The following is a 15,583-nucleotide window of genomic DNA, read 5'->3' as shown; positions in this document are numbered from 1 at the left end:
AGACCGCTCGGTCTGCTCCCCTTCCAGACTTCCGAGCCCCGGCGGCAGAGAGCCAGTCTCGATCTCAGCCCGCGGTCGACCCGGCGGCGGGCCCGCGCCCACCGCCGCCGAGTGCGGGGTCGTCCCCGGGGGGACGTCCCCACCCCTCTCCCGGCCTTGATGGCGTAGCGCCGGGCGAGGGGGCCGCTCGGAACTTTTCCGGGACCCGGGGCGCGGGGCCACCCGACGCCGGGCACACTCCCCACCCCTTCGTCCCCACCCGCGGGGGACTCGGGGGGCCACCCGCCGCTGCTCGGAGCGGACCGGGGGTCGGCCGCGCCCTCCGTGGCCGCCTCGGGGGTCTTCCCGGGCGGGCGCGAAAGTCGGTGAGGCCGGTCCGGTTGTCCGAGGGTCCTGAAAAGCCTGTCGCCATAAATCTCCGCGCGGACACCCGAGCCGGAGGGGGCGGCCCGGGGATCCGTACCGGGACCGGGGGCGACCGGGAAATGTGGCCGGGTCTCTGGAACCGAAAGCCCGGCGCACCGCTCGGTCTGCTCCCCTTCCGGACTTCCGAGCCCCGGAGGAGGAGGGGCGGTCTACCCGCTGGCTCCCGCGCGGGTAGACCGGGCCTCCGCCCCGCACTCTGCCGCTCGAGCGGCGGGCGGAGGCCCGGTCTACCTCCGCGGGGCTTCCGGGGCGGGTAGACCGGGCCTCCGACGGCCGGAGGCCCGGTCTACCTCCCTAGCCTTCCGGGGCGGGTAGACCGGGCCTCCGACGGCCGGAGGCCCGGTCTACCTCCATAGCAGCCGGTGGCCTCCGGAGGCCCGGTCTCCCTCCGCGGGGCTTCCGGGGCGGGTAGACCGGGCCTCCGACGGCCGGAGGCCCGGTCTACCTCCATAGCAGCCGGTGGCCTCCGGAGGCCCGGTCTACCTCCCTAGCCTTCCGGGGCGGGTAGACCGGGCCTCCGACGGCCGGAGGCCCGGTCTACCTCCATAGCAGCCGGTGGCCTCCGGAGGCCCGGTCTCCCTCCGCGGGGCTTCCGGGGCGGGTAGACCGGGCCTCCGACGGCCGGAGGCCCGGTCTACCTCCATAGCAGCCGGTGGCCTCCGGAGGCCCGGTCTACCTCCCTAGCCTTCCGGGGCGGGTAGACCGGGCCTCCGACGGCCGGAGGCCCGGTCTACCTCCATAGCAGCCGGTGGCCTCCGGAGGCCCGGTCTCCCTCCGCGGGGCTTCCGGGGCGGGTAGACCGGGCCTCCGACGGCCGGAGGCCCGGTCTACCTCCATAGCAGCCGGGGGCCTCCGGAGGCCCGGTCTACCTCCCTAGCCTTCTGGGGTGGGTAGACCGGGCCTCCGAGGGGCGGAGGCCAGGTCTACCTCCCTTGCCGGCTAGGGCGGGTAGACCGGGCCGCCGTTCCGGACTCTGCCCGGCCTGCTGTCGTGTGAGATCGCCCTGGGTGGAAACAGTTCAGGCGGGCAGGCAGGCAGGCACCACTGCTTCCAGCAGCAGCAGCCAGTGGCACTGCCTCCTCTCCTGTGATGTCACCCTGGCTGGAAACAATTCAGCCAGGCAGGCAGGGTGGCTTCTGGCAGCAGCAGCAGCAGCAGCAGCAGCAGCAGCAGCAGCAGCAGCAGCAGCAGCAGCAGCCAATGGTCCTGCCTGCCCTACTGTGATGTCACCCTGGCTGGAAACAGTTCAGCCAGGCAGGCAGGGCTGGCATCTGACAGCAGCAGCCATGGGTCCTGCCTGCCCTACTGTGATGTCACCCTGGCTGGAAACAGTTCAGCCAGGCAGGCTGGCAGTAGCAGCAGCAGCAGGAAGAGGTTGGTGGAGCTTTCGTCAGCCCCTGGCCTGCCCGCCTGCCCGCTTCCCTCCACCAGAGGCCTACCTCCACGGGGTGAGCCGAGCATTAAGCCCGGGAAGGGGGGGGGTGGCTCGGCTCGGGGAAGGGGAGCCTTAAGCCCCGGGGTGTGCCAACACCCCCCCCCCCGACTGGAAAATTAAGCCCGGGGGGCGGGTGTCCTCCCGGGGGGGAAGCGGCGGCGTCTCCAGCCCCGGCCGGACGGAGGCCCGGAGGCCAGGTCTACCCGGCGGGCGGAGGCCAGGTCTACCCGCCATTCAGGCCTATGCGGGTAGACCGGGCCTCCGGCGGGCGGAGGCCAGGTCTACCCGCCATTCAGGCCTATGCGGGTAGACCGGGCCTCCGCTCCCGACTCGGTCCCTTCCCCAGCCTGCCTGCCTGCCTGCCTGCCTGCCTGCCTGCCTGCCTGCCAGCGGGGCGTTAAGCCCGGGAAGGAAGGTGGGAGTCCCGGCCAGGGGAAGCGGATCCTTAAGCCCCGGGGACGCCCCCCCTCCCACTGTGGAAAATTAAGCCCCGGAGGGAGTGTTCTTCCCGGGGGGAAGCGGCGGGGTCTCCAGGCCGGGCAGGCCGGAGGCCCGGAGGCCAGGTCTACCTGCCATTCAGGCCTATGCGGGTAGACCGGGCCTCCGGCGGGCGGAGGCCAGGTCTACCCGCCATTCAGGCCTATGCGGGTAGACCGGGCCTCCGGCGGGCGGAGGCCAGGTCTACCCGCCATTCAGGCCTATGCGGGTAGACCGGGCCTCCGGCGGGCGGAGGCCAGGTCTACCCGCCATTCAGGCCTATGCGGGTAGACCGGGCCTCCGGCGGGCGGAGGCCAGGTCTACCCCCATAGGCCTCTATGGCGGGTAGACCGGGCCTCCGCTCCCCACTCGGTCCCTTCCCCAGCCTGCCTGCCTGCCTGCCGGCGGGGCCTTAAGCCCGGGAAGGGAGGTGGGAGCCCCGGCCAGGGGAAGCGGATCCTTAAGCCCCGGGGACGCCCCCCCTCCCACTGTGGAAAATTAAGCCCCGGAGGGAGTGTTCTTCCCGGGGGGAAGCGGCGGGGTCTCCAGCCCCGGCCGGACGGAGGCCCGGAGGCCAGGTCTACCCGGCGGGCGGAGGCCAGGTCTACCCGCCATTCAGGCCTATGCGGGTAGACCGGGCCTCCGGCGGGCGGAGGCCAGGTCTACCCGCCTTTCAGGCCTATGCGGGTAGACCGGGCCTCCGGCGGGCGGAGGCCAGGTCTACCCGCCTTTCAGGCCTATGCGGGTAGACCGGGCCTCCGGCGGGCGGAGGCCAGGTCTACCCGCCATTCAGGCCTATGCGGGTAGACCGGGCCTCCGGCGGGCGGAGGCCAGGTCTACCCGCCATTCAGGCCTATGCGGGTAGACCGGGCCTCCGGCGGGCGGAGGCCAGGTCTACCCCCATAGGCCTCTATGGCGGGTAGACCGGGCCTCCGCTCCCCACTCGGTCCCTTCCCCAGCCTGCCTGCCGGCGGGGCGTTAAGCCCGGGAAGGGAGGTGGGAGCCCCGGCCAGGGGAAGCGGATCCTTAAGCCCCGGGGATGCCCCCCCCTCCCACTGTGGAAAATTAAGCCCCGGAGGGAGTGTTCTTCCCGGGGGGAAGCGGCGGGGTCTCCAGGCCGGGCCGGCCGGAGGCCCGGAGGCCAGGTCTACCCGGCGGGCGGAGGCCAGGTCTACCCGCCATTCAGGCCTATGCGGGTAGACCGGGCCTCCGGCGGGCGGAGGCCAGGTCTACCCCCATAGGCCTCTATGGCGGGTAGACCGGGCCTCCGCTCCCGACTCGGTCCCTTCCCCAGCCTGCCTGCCTGCCTGCCGGCGGGGCCTTAAGCCCGGGAAGGGAGGTGGGAGCCCCGGCCAGGGGAAGCGGATCCTTAAGCCCCGGGGACGCCCCCCCCCTCCCACTGTGGAAAATTAAGCCCCGGAGGGAGTGTTCTTCCCGGGGGGAAGCGGCGGGGTCTCCAGGCCGGGCCGGCTGGAGGCCCGGAGGCCAGGTCTACCCGGCGGGCGGAGGCCAGGTCTACCCGCCATTCAGGCCTATGCGGGTAGACCGGGCCTCCGGCGGGCGGAGGCCCGGTCTACCCGCCATTCAGGCCTATGCGGGTAGACCGGGCCTCCGGCGGGCGGAGGCCCGGTCTACCCGCCATTCAGGCCTATGCGGGTAGACCGGGCCTCCGGCGGGCGGAGGCCAGGTCTACCCCCATAGGCCTCTATGGCGGGTAGACCGGGCCTCCGCTCCCCACTCGGTCCCTTCCCCAGCCTGCCTGCCAGCCTGCCTGCCTGCCTGCCAGCGGGGCGTTAAGCCCGGGAAGGAAGGTGGGAGCCCCGGCCAGGGGAAGCGGATCCTTAAGCCCCGGGGACGCCCCCCCCTCCCACTGTGGAAAATTAAGCCCCGGAGGGAGTGTTCTTCCCGGGGGGAAGCGGCGGCGTCTCCAGCCCCGGCCGGACGGAGGCCCGGAGGCCAGGTCTACCCGGCGGGCGGAGGCCAGGTCTACCCGCCATTCAGGCCTATGCGGGTAGACCGGGCCTCCGGCGGGCGGAGGCCAGGTCTACCCGCCTTTCAGGCCTATGCGGGTAGACCGGGCCTCCGGCGGGCGGAGGCCAGGTCTACCCGCCATTCAGGCCTATGCGGGTAGACCGGGCCTCCGGCGGGCGGAGGCCTGGTCTACCCCCATAGGCCTCTATGGCGGGTAGACCGGGCCTCCGCTCCCCACTCGGTCCCTTCCCCAGCCTGCCTGCCTGCCTGCCGGCGGGGCCTTAAGCCCGGGAAGGGAGGTGGGAGCCCCGGCCAGGGGAAGCGGATCCTTAAGCCCCGGGGACGCCCCCCCCCCCCCCACTGTGGAAAATTAAGCCCCGGAGGGAGTGTTCTTCCCGGGGGGAAGCGGCGGCGTCTCCAGCCCCGGCCGGACGGAGGCCCGGAGGCCAGGTCTACCCGGCGGGCGGAGGCCAGGTCTACCCGCCATTCAGGCCTATGCGGGTAGACCGGGCCTCCGGCGGGCGGAGGCCAGGTCTACCCCCATAGGCCTCTATGGCGGGTAGACCGGGCCTCCGCTCCCGACTCGGTCCCTTCCCCAGCCTGCCTGCCTGCCTGCCTGCCTGCCTGCCAGCGGGGCGTTAAGCCCGGGAAGGAAGGTGGGAGTCCCGGCCAGGGGAAGCGGATCCTTAAGCCCCGGGGACGCCCCCCCCCCCACTGTGAAAAAATTAAGCCCCGGAGGGAGTGTTCTTCCCGGGGGGAAGCGGCGGGGTCTCCAGGCCGGGCCGGCTGGAGGCCCGGAGGCCAGGTCTACCCGGCGGGCGGAGGCCAGGTCTACCCGCCATTCAGGCCTATGCGGGTAGACCGGGCCTCCGGGGGGCGGAGGCCAGGTCTACCCGCCATTCAGGCCTATGCGGGTAGACCGGGCCTCCGGGGGGCGGAGGCCAGGTCTACCCGCCATTCAGGCCTAGGCGGGTAGACCGGGCCTCCGGCGGGCGGAGGCCAGGTCTACCCGCCATTCAGGCCTAGGCGGGTAGACCGGGCCTCCGGCGGGCGGAGGCCAGGTCTACCCCCATAGGCCTCTATGGCGGGTAGACCGGGCCTCCGCTCCCCACTCGGTCCCTTCCCCAGCCTGCCTGCCGGCGGGGCCTTAAGCCCGGGAAGGGAGGTGGGAGCCCCGGCCAGGGGAAGCGGATCCTTAAGCCCCGGGGACGCCCCCCCTCCCACTGTGGAAAATTAAGCCCCGGAGGGAGTGTTCTTCCCGGGGGGAAGCGGCGGCGTCTCCAGCCCCGGCCGGACGGAGGCCCGGAGGCCAGGTCTACCCGGCGGGCGGAGGCCAGGTCTACCCGCCATTCAGGCCTATGCGGGTAGACCGGGCCTCCGGCGGGCGGAGGCCAGGTCTACCCGCCATTCAGGCCTATGGGGGTAGACCTGGCCTCCGGCGGGCGGAGGCCCGGTCTACCCGCCATTCAGGCCTATGCGGGTAGACCGGGCCTCCGGCGGGCGGAGGCCAGGTCTACCCGCCATTCAGGCCTATGCGGGTAGACCGGGCCTCCGGCGGGCGGAGGCCAGGTCTACCCCCATAGGCCTCTATGGCGGGTAGACCGGGCCTCCGCTCCCCACTCGGTCCCTTCCCCAGCCTGCCTGCCTGCCTGCCGGCGGGGCCTTAAGCCCGGGAAGGGAGGTGGGAGCCCCGGCCAGGGGAAGCGGATCCTTAAGCCCCGGGGACGCCCCCCCTCCCACTGTGGAAAATTAAGCCCCGGAGGGAGTGTTCTTCCCGGGGGGAAGCGGCGGCGTCTCCAGCCCCGGCCGGACGGAGGCCCGGAGGCCAGGTCTACCCGGCGGGCGGAGGCCAGGTCTACCCGCCATTCAGGCCTATGCGGGTAGACCGGGCCTCCGGGGGGCGGAGGCCAGGTCTACCCGCCATTCAGGCCTATGCGGGTAGACCGGGCCTCCGGGGGGCGGAGGCCAGGTCTACCCCCATAGGCCTCTATGGCGGGTAGACCGGGCCTCCGCTCCCCACTCGGTCCCTTCCCCAGCCTGCCTGCCTGCCTGCCGGCGGGGCCTTAAGCCCGGGAAGGGAGGTGGGAGCCCCGGCCAGGGGAAGCGGATCCTTAAGCCCCGGGGACGCCCCCCCTCCCACTGTGGAAAATTAAGCCCCGGAGGGAGTGTTCTTCCCGGGGGGAAGCGGCGGCGTCTCCAGCCCCGGCCGGACGGAGGCCCGGAGGCCAGGTCTACCCGGCGGGCGGAGGCCAGGTCTACCCTGCGGGCGGAGGCCCGGTCTACCCGCCATTCAGGCCTATGCGGGTAGACCGGGCCTCCGGCGGGCGGAGGCCAGGTCTACCCGCCATTCGGGCCTATGCGGGTAGACCGGGCCTCCGGCGGGCGGAGGCCAGGTCTACCCCCATAGGCCTCTATGGCGGGTAGACCGGGCCTCCGCTCCCCACTCGGTCCCTTCCCCAGCCTGCCTGCCTGCCTGCCGGCGGGGCGTTAAGCCCGGGAAGGGAGGTGGGAGCCCCGGCCAGGGGAAGCGGATCCTTAAGCCCCGGGGACGCCCCCCCCTCCCACTGTGGAAAATTAAGCCCCGGAGGGAGTGTTCTTCCCGGGGGGAAGCGGCGGCGTCTCCAGCCCCGGCCGGACGGAGGCCCGGAGGCCAGGTCTACCCGGCGGGCGGAGGCCAGGTCTACCCGCCATTCAGGCCTATGCGGGTAGACCGGGCCTCCGGCGGGCGGAGGCCAGGTCTACCCGCCATTCAGGCCTATGCGGGTAGACCGGGCCTCCGGCGGGCGGAGGCCAGGTCTACCCCCATAGGCCTCTATGGCGGGTAGACCGGGCCTCCGCTCCCGACTCGGTCCCTTCCCCAGCCTGCCTGCCAGCCTGCCTGCCTGCCTGCCAGCGGGGCGTTAAGCCCGGGAAGGAAGGTGGGAGCCCCGGCCAGGGGAAGCGGATCCTTAAGCCCCGGGGACGCCCCCCCCTCCCACTGTGGAAAATTAAGCCCCGGAGGGAGTGTTCTTCCCGGGGGGAAGCGGCGGCGTCTCCAGCCCCGGCCGGACGGAGGCCCGGAGGCCAGGTCTACCCGGCGGGCGGAGGCCAGGTCTACCCTGCGGGCGGAGGCCCGGTCTACCCGCCATTCAGGCCTATGCGGGTAGACCGGGCCTCCGGCGGGCGGAGGCCAGGTCTACCCGCCATTCGGGCCTATGCGGGTAGACCCGGCCTCCGGCGGGCGGAGGCCAGGTCTACCCCCATAGGCCTCTATGGCGGGTAGACCGGGCCTCCGCTCCCCACTCGGACCCTTCCCCAGCCTGCCTGCCTGCCTGCCGGAGGGGCCTTAAGCCCGGGAAGGGAGGTGGGAGCCCCGGCCAGGGGAAGCGGATCCTTAAGCCCCGGGGACGCCCCCCCCTCCCACTGTGGAAAATTAAGCCCCGGAGGGAGTGTTCTTCCCGGGGGGAAGCGGCGGGGTCTCCAGGCCGGGCCGGCTGGAGGCCCGGAGGCCAGGTCTACCCGGCGGGCGGAGGCCAGGTCTACCCTGCGGGCGGAGGCCAGGTCTACCCGCCATTCGGGCCTATGCGGGTAGACCGGGCCTCCGGCGGGCGGAGGCCAGGTCTACCCCCATAGGCCTCTATGGCGGGTAGACCGGGCCTCCGCTCCCGACTCGGTCCCTTCCCCAGCCTGCCTGCCTGCCTGCCGGCGGGGCCTTAAACCCGGGAAGGGAGGTGGGAGCCCCGCCCAGGGGAAGCGGATCCTTAAGCCCCGGGGACGCCCCCCCCCTCCCACTGTGGAAAATTAAGCCCCGGAGGGAGTGTTCTTCCCGGGGGGAAGCGGCGGCGTCTCCAGCCCGGGCCGGACGGAGGCCCGGAGGCCAGGTCTACCCGGCGGGCGGAGGCCCGGTCTACCCGCCATTCAGGCCTATGCGGGTAGACCGGGCCTCCGGGGGGCGGAGGCCAGGTCTACCCGCCATTCAGGCCTATGCGGGTAGACCGGGCCTCCGGCGGGCGGAGGCCAGGTCTACCCGCCATTCAGGCCTAGGCGGGTAGACCGGGCCTCCGGCGGGCGGAGGCCAGGTCTACCCCCATAGGCCTCTATGGCGGGTAGACCGGGCCTCCGCTCCCCACTCGGTCCCTTCCCCAGCCTGCCTGCCGGCGGGGCCTTAAGCCCGGGAAGGGAGGTGGGAGCCCCGGCCAGGGGAAGCGGATCCTTAAGCCCCGGGGACGCCCCCCCTCCCACTGTGGAAAATTAAGCCCCGGAGGGAGTGTTCTTCCCGGGGGGAAGCGGCGGCGTCTCCAGCCCCGGCCGGACGGAGGCCCGGAGGCCAGGTCTACCCGGCGGGCGGAGGCCAGGTCTACCCGCCATTCAGGCCTATGCGGGTAGACCGGGCCTCCGGCGGGCGGAGGCCAGGTCTACCCGCCATTCAGGCCTATGCGGGTAGACCGGGCCTCCGGCGGGCGGAGGCCAGGTCTACCCGCCATTCAGGCGTATGCGGGTAGACCGGGCCTCCGGCGGGCGGAGGCCAGGTCTACCCCCATAGGCCTCTATGGCGGGTAGACCGGGCCTCCGCTCCCCACTCGGTCCCTTCCCCAGCCTGCCTGCCTGCCTGCCGGCGGGGCCTTAAGCCCGGGAAGGGAGGTGGGAGCCCCGGCCAGGGGAAGCGGATCCTTAAGCCCCGGGGACGCCCCCCCTCCCACTGTGGAAAATTAAGCCCCGGAGGGAGTGTTCTTCCCGGGGGGAAGCGGCGGCGTCTCCAGCCCCGGCCGGACGGAGGCCCGGAGGCCAGGTCTACCCGGCGGGCGGAGGCCAGGTCTACCCGCCATTGAGGCCTATGCGGGTAGACCGGGCCTCCGGCGGGCGGAGGCCAGGTCTACCCGCCATTGAGGCCTATGCGGGTAGACCGGGCCTCCGGCGGGCGGAGGCCAGGTCTACCCGCCATTCAGGCCTATGCGGGTAGACCGGGCCTCCGGCGGGCGGAGGCCTGGTCTACCCGCCATTCAGGCCTATGCGGGTAGACCGGGCCTCCGGCGGGCGGAGGCCAGGTCTACCCCCATAGGCCTCTATGGCGGGTAGACCGGGCCTCCGCTCCCCACTCGGTCCCTTCCCCAGCCTGCCTGCCTGCCTGCCGGCGGGGCCTTAAGCCCGGGAAGGGAGGTGGGAGCCCCGGCCAGGGGAAGCGGATCCTTAAGCCCCGGGGACGCCCCCCCTCCCACTGTGGAAAATTAAGCCCCGGAGGGAGTGTTCTTCCCGGGGGGAAGCGGCGGCGTCTCCAGCCCCGGCCGGACGGAGGCCCGGAGGCCAGGTCTACCCGGCGGGCGGAGGCCAGGTCTACCCGCCATTCAGGCCTATGCGGGTAGACCGGGCCTCCGGCGGGCGGAGGCTAGGTCTACCCCCATAGGCCTCTATGGCGGGTAGACCGGGCCTCCGCTCCCGACTCGGTCCCTTCCCCAGCCTGCCTGCCTGCCTGCCGGCGGGGCCTTAAGCCCGGGAAGGGAGGTGGGAGCCCCGGCCAGGGGAAGCGGATCCTTAAGCCCCGGGGACGCCCCCCCTCCCACTGTGGAAAATTAAGCCCCGGAGGGAGTGTTCTTCCCGGGGGGAAGCGGCGGCGTCTCCAGCCCCGGCCGGACGGAGGCCCGGAGGCCAGGTCTACCCGGCGGGCGGAGGCCAGGTCTACCCGCCATTCAGGCCTATGCGGGTAGACCGGGCCTCCGGCGGGCGGAGGCCAGGTCTACCCGCCATTCAGGCCTATGCGGGTAGACCGGGCCTCCGGCGGGCGGAGGCCAGGTCTACCCGCCATTCAGGCCTATGCGGGTAGACCGGGCCTCCGGCGGGCGGAGGCCAGGTCTACCCGCCATTCAGGCCTATGCGGGTAGACCGGGCCTCCGGCGGGCGGAGGCCAGGTCTACCCCCATAGGCCTCTATGGCGGGTAGACCGGGCCTCCGCTCCCCACTCGGTCCCTTCCCCAGCCTGCCTGCCTGCCTGCCGGCGGGGCCTTTAGCCCGGGAAGGGAGGTGGGAGCCCCGGCCAGGGGAAGCGGATCCTTAAGCCCCGGGGACGCCCCCCCCTCCCACTGTGGAAAATTAAGCCCCGGAGGGAGTGTTCTTCCCGGGGGGAAGCGGCGGCGTCTCCAGCCCCGGCCGGACGGAGGCCCGGAGGCCAGGTCTACCCGGCGGGCGGAGGCCAGGTCTACCCGCCATTCAGGCCTATGCGGGTAGACCGGGCCTCCGGGGGGCGGAGGCCAGGTCTACCCGCCATTCAGGCCTATGCGGGTAGACCGGGCCTCCGGCGGGCGGAGGCCAGGTCTACCCGCCATTCAAGCCTATGCGGGTAGACCGGGCCTCCGGCGGGCGGAGGCCAGGTCTACCCCCATAGGCCTCTATGGCGGGTAGACCGGGCCTCCGCTCCCCACTCGGTCCCTTCCCCAGCCTGCCTGCCGGCGGGGCCTTAAGCCCGGGAAGGGAGGTGGGAGCCCCGGCCAGGGGAAGCGGATCCTTAAGCCCCGGGGACGCCCCCCCTCCCACTGTGGAAAATTAAGCCCCGGAGGGAGTGTTCTTCCCGGGGGGAAGCGGCGGCGTCTCCAGCCCCGGCCGGACGGAGGCCCGGAGGCCAGGTCTACCCGGCGGGCGGAGGCCAGGTCTACCCGCCATTCAGGCCTATGCGGGTAGACCGGGCCTCCGGCGGGCGGAGGCCAGGTCTACCCGCCATTCAGGCCTATGGGGGTAGACCTGGCCTCCGGCGGGCGGAGGCCCGGTCTACCCGCCATTCAGGCCTATGCGGGTAGACCGGGCCTCCGGCGGGCGGAGGCCAGGTCTACCCGCCATTCAGGCCTATGCGGGTAGACCGGGCCTCCGGCGGGCGGAGGCCAGGTCTACCCCCATAGGCCTCTATGGCGGGTAGACCGGGCCTCCGCTCCCCACTCGGTCCCTTCCCCAGCCTGCCTGCCTGCCTGCCGGCGGGGCCTTAAGCCCGGGAAGGGAGGTGGGAGCCCCGGCCAGGGGAAGCGGATCCTTAAGCCCCGGGGACGCCCCCCCTCCCACTGTGGAAAATTAAGCCCCGGAGGGAGTGTTCTTCCCGGGGGGAAGCGGCGGCGTCTCCAGCCCCGGCCGGACGGAGGCCCGGAGGCCAGGTCTACCCGGCGGGCGGAGGCCAGGTCTACCCGCCATTCAGGCCTATGCGGGTAGACCGGGCCTCCGGGGGGCGGAGGCCAGGTCTACCCGCCATTCAGGCCTATGCGGGTAGACCGGGCCTCCGGGGGGCGGAGGCCAGGTCTACCCCCATAGGCCTCTATGGCGGGTAGACCGGGCCTCCGCTCCCCACTCGGTCCCTTCCCCAGCCTGCCTGCCTGCCTGCCGGCGGGGCCTTAAGCCCGGGAAGGGAGGTGGGAGCCCCGGCCAGGGGAAGCGGATCCTTAAGCCCCGGGGACGCCCCCCCTCCCACTGTGGAAAATTAAGCCCCGGAGGGAGTGTTCTTCCCGGGGGGAAGCGGCGGCGTCTCCAGCCCCGGCCGGACGGAGGCCCGGAGGCCAGGTCTACCCGGCGGGCGGAGGCCAGGTCTACCCTGCGGGCGGAGGCCCGGTCTACCCGCCATTCAGGCCTATGCGGGTAGACCGGGCCTCCGGCGGGCGGAGGCCAGGTCTACCCGCCATTCGGGCCTATGCGGGTAGACCGGGCCTCCGGCGGGCGGAGGCCAGGTCTACCCCCATAGGCCTCTATGGCGGGTAGACCGGGCCTCCGCTCCCCACTCGGTCCCTTCCCCAGCCTGCCTGCCTGCCTGCCGGAGGGGCCTTAAGCCCGGGAAGGGAGGTGGGAGCCCCGGCCAGGGGAAGCGGATCCTTAAGCCCCGGGGACGCCCCCCCCTCCCACTGTGGAAAATTAAGCCCCGGAGGGAGTGTTCTTCCCGGGGGGAAGCGGCGGGGTCTCCAGGCCGGGCCGGCTGGAGGCCCGGAGGCCAGGTCTACCCGGCGGGCGGAGGCCAGGTCTACCCTGCGGGCGGAGGCCAGGTCTACCCGCCATTCGGGCCTATGCGGGTAGACCGGGCCTCCGGCGGGCGGAGGCCAGGTCTACCCCCATAGGCCTCTATGGCGGGTAGACCGGGCCTCCGCTCCCCACTCGGTCCCTTCCCCAGCCTGCCTGCCTGCCTGCCGGAGGGGCCTTAAGCCCGGGAAGGGAGGTGGGAGCCCCGGCCAGGGGAAGCGGATCCTTAAGCCCCGGGGACGCCCCCCCCCTCCCACTGTGGAAAATTAAGCCCCGGAGGGAGTGTTCTTCCCGGGGGGAAGCGGCGGCGTCTCCAGCCCCGGCCGGACGGAGGCCCGGAGGCCAGGTCTACCCGGCGGGCGGAGGCCAGGTCTACCCTGCGGGCGGAGGCCCGGTCTACCCGCCATTCAGGCCTATGCGGGTAGACCGGGCCTCCGGCGGGCGGAGGCCCGGTCTACCCGCCATTCGGGCCTATGCGGGTAGACCGGGCCTCCGGCGGGCGGAGGCCAGGTCTACCCCCATAGGCCTCTATGGCGGGTAGACCGGGCCTCCGCTCCCCACTCGGTCCCTTCCCCAGCCTGCCTGCCTGCCTGCCGGAGGGGCCTTAAGCCCGGGAAGGGAGGTGGGAGCCCCGGCCAGGGGAAGCGGATCCTTAAGCCCCGGGGACGCCCCCCCCTCCCACTGTGGAAAATTAAGCCCCGGAGGGAGTGTTCTTCCCGGGGGGAAGCGGCGGGGTCTCCAGCCCCGGCCGGACGGAGGCCCGGAGGCCAGGTCTACCCGGCGGGCGGAGGCCAGGTCTACCCGCCATTCAGGCCTATGCGGGTAGACCGGGCCTCCGGCGGGCGGAGGCCCGGTCTACCCGCCATTCAGGCCTATGCGGGTAGACCGGGCCTCCGGCGGGCGGAGGCCAGGTCTACCCGCCATTCAGGCCTATGCGGGTAGACCGGGCCTCCGGCGGGCGGAGGCCAGGTCTACCCCCATAGGCCTCTATGGCGGGTAGACCGGGCCTCCGCTCCCGACTCGGTCCCTTCCCCAGCCTGCCTGCCTGCCTGCCTGCCTGCCTGCCAGCGGGGCGTTAAGCCCGGGAAGGGAGGTGGGAGCCCCGGCCAGGGGAAGCGGATCCTTAAGCCCCGGGGACGCCCCCCCCTCCCACTGTGGAAAATTAAGCCCCGGAGGGAGTGTTCTTCCCGGGGGGAAGCGGCGGCGTCTCCAGCCCCGGCCGGACGGAGGCCCGGAGGCCAGGTCTACCCGGCGGGCGGAGGCCAGGTCTACCCGCCATTCAGGCCTATGCGGGTAGACCGGGCCTCCGGCGGGCGGAGGCCAGGTCTACCCGCCATTCAGGCCTATGCGGGTAGACCGGGCCTCCGGCGGGCGGAGGCCAGGTCTACCCCCATAGGCCTCTATGGCGGGTAGACCGGGCCTCCGCTCCCCACTCGGTCCCTTCCCCAGCCTGCCTGCCTGCCTGCCTGCCTGCCTGCCAGCGGGGCGTTAAGCCCGGGAAGGAAGGTGGGAGTCCCGGCCAGGGGAAGCGGATCCTTAAGCCCCGGGGACGCCCCCCCGACACTGTGGAAAATTAAGCCCCGGAGGGAGTGTTCTTCCCGGGGGGAAGCGGCGGGGTCTCCAGGCCGGGCCGGCTGGAGGCCCGGAGGCCAGGTCTACCCGGCGGGCGGAGGCCAGGTCTACCCGCCATTCAGGCCTATGCGGGTAGACCGGGCCTCCGGCGGGCGGAGGCCAGGTCTACCCGCCTTTCAGGCCTATGCGGGTAGACCGGGCCTCCGGCGGGCGGAGGCCAGGTCTACCCGCCATTCAGGCCTATGCGGGTAGACCGGGCCTCCGGCGGGCGGAGGCCAGGTCTACCCCCATAGGCCTCTATGGCGGGTAGACCGGGCCTCCGCTCCCCACTCGGTCCCTTCCCCAGCCTGCCTGCCGGCGGGGCCTTAAGCCCGGGAAGGGAGGTGGGAGCCCCGGCCAGGGGAAGCGGATCCTTAAGCCCCGGGGACGCCCCCCCTCCCACTGTGGAAAATTAAGCCCCGGAGGGAGTGTTCTTCCCGGGGGGAAGCGGCGGCGTCTCCAGCCCCGGCCGGACGGAGGCCCGGAGGCCAGGTCTACCCGGCGGGCGGAGGCCAGGTCTACCCTGCGGGCGGAGGCCCGGTCTACCCGCCATTCAGGCCTATGCGGGTAGACCGGGCCTCCGGCGGGCGGAGGCCAGGTCTACCCGCCATTCGGGCCTATGCGGGTAGACCGGGCCTCCGGCGGGCGGAGGCCAGGTCTACCCCCATAGGCCTCTATGGCGGGTAGACCGGGCCTCCGCTCCCCACTCGGTCCCTTCCCCAGCCTGCCTGCCTGCCTGCCGGAGGGGCCTTAAGCCCGGGAAGGGAGGTGGGAGCCCCGGCCAGGGGAAGCGGATCCTTAAGCCCCGGGGACGCCCCCCCCTCCCACTGTGGAAAATTAAGCCCCGGAGGGAGTGTTCTTCCCGGGGGGAAGCGGCGGGGTCTCCAGGCCGGGCCGGCTGGAGGCCCGGAGGCCAGGTCTACCCGGCGGGCGGAGGCCAGGTCTACCCTGCGGGCGGAGGCCAGGTCTACCCGCCATTCGGGCCTATGCGGGTAGACCGGGCCTCCGGCGGGCGGAGGCCAGGTCTACCCCCATAGGCCTCTATGGCGGGTAGACCGGGCCTCCGGCGGGCGGAGGCCAGGTCTACCCCCATAGGCCTCTATGGCGGGTAGACCGGGCCTCCGCTCCCGACTCGGTCCCTTCCCCAGCCTGCCTGCCTGCCTGCCGGCGGGGCCTTAAGCCCGGGAAGGGAGGTGGGAGCCCCGGCCAGGGGAAGCGGATCCTTAAGCCCCGGGGACGCCCCCCCCCCTCCCACTGTGGAAAATTAAGCCCCGGAGGGAGTGTTCTTCCCGGGGGGAAGCGGCGGCGTCTCCAGCCCGGACCGAGGACGGAGGCCCGGAGGCCAGGTCTACCCGGCGGGCGGAGGCCCGGTCTACCCGCCATTCAGGCCTATGCGGGTAGACCGGGCCTCCGGGGGGCGGAGGCCAGGTCTACCCGCCATTCAGGCCTATGCGGGTAGACCGGGCCTCCGGCGGGCGGAGGCCAGGTCTACCCGCCATTCAGGCCTAGGCGGGTAGACCGGGCCTCCGGCGGGCGGAGGCCAGGTCTACCCCCATAGGCCTCTATGGCGGGTAGACCGGGCCTCCGCTCCCCACTCGGTCCCTTCCCCAGCCTGCCTGCCGGCGGGGCCTTAAGCCCGGGAAGGGAGGTGGGAGCCCCGGCCAGGGGAAGCGGATCCTTAAGCCCCGGGGACGCCCCCCCTCCCAC

Source organism: Hemicordylus capensis, chromosome 2 (genome assembly GCF_027244095.1).
Source record: "Hemicordylus capensis ecotype Gifberg chromosome 2, rHemCap1.1.pri, whole genome shotgun sequence".
NCBI classification, from domain to species: domain Eukaryota; kingdom Metazoa; phylum Chordata; class Lepidosauria; order Squamata; family Cordylidae; genus Hemicordylus; species Hemicordylus capensis.
This window is presented reverse-complemented; position numbering follows the sequence as displayed.